Genomic DNA, 282 nt, shown 5'->3' with positions numbered 1-282 from the left:
TGTGGGTTGTGCTTAAGCCCTGCGCCGCCACAGCACACCCCCTTCAAGAGTATTCTTAATTTCTGTAGCAATACAACCTGCAATAATTTTATAGTCATTTTGTAGTAATGTAGTTGGTCGCCAGTTATCCAGAAGCAGCTGGTCTTTTTGTGGTTCGGTGTAATGAGACGTTGTTGGTGGAAGTGATCCAGAATCCAAACTTTCAAGATAAACTTGATGTCAAAATGGCGACAGCTGATCTGAAAACTTTTATAAAATTCTGCATTAAGGCCATCGGTCCCC

Source organism: Poecilia latipinna, unplaced genomic scaffold (genome assembly GCF_001443285.1).
Source record: "Poecilia latipinna isolate Pla-1442-1.1 unplaced genomic scaffold, P_latipinna-1.0 Scaffold4130, whole genome shotgun sequence".
In the NCBI taxonomy this organism is placed as follows: domain Eukaryota; kingdom Metazoa; phylum Chordata; class Actinopteri; order Cyprinodontiformes; family Poeciliidae; genus Poecilia; species Poecilia latipinna.
The sequence above is the reverse complement of the archived record's forward strand: the minus strand, read 5'-3'. Positions refer to the sequence as shown.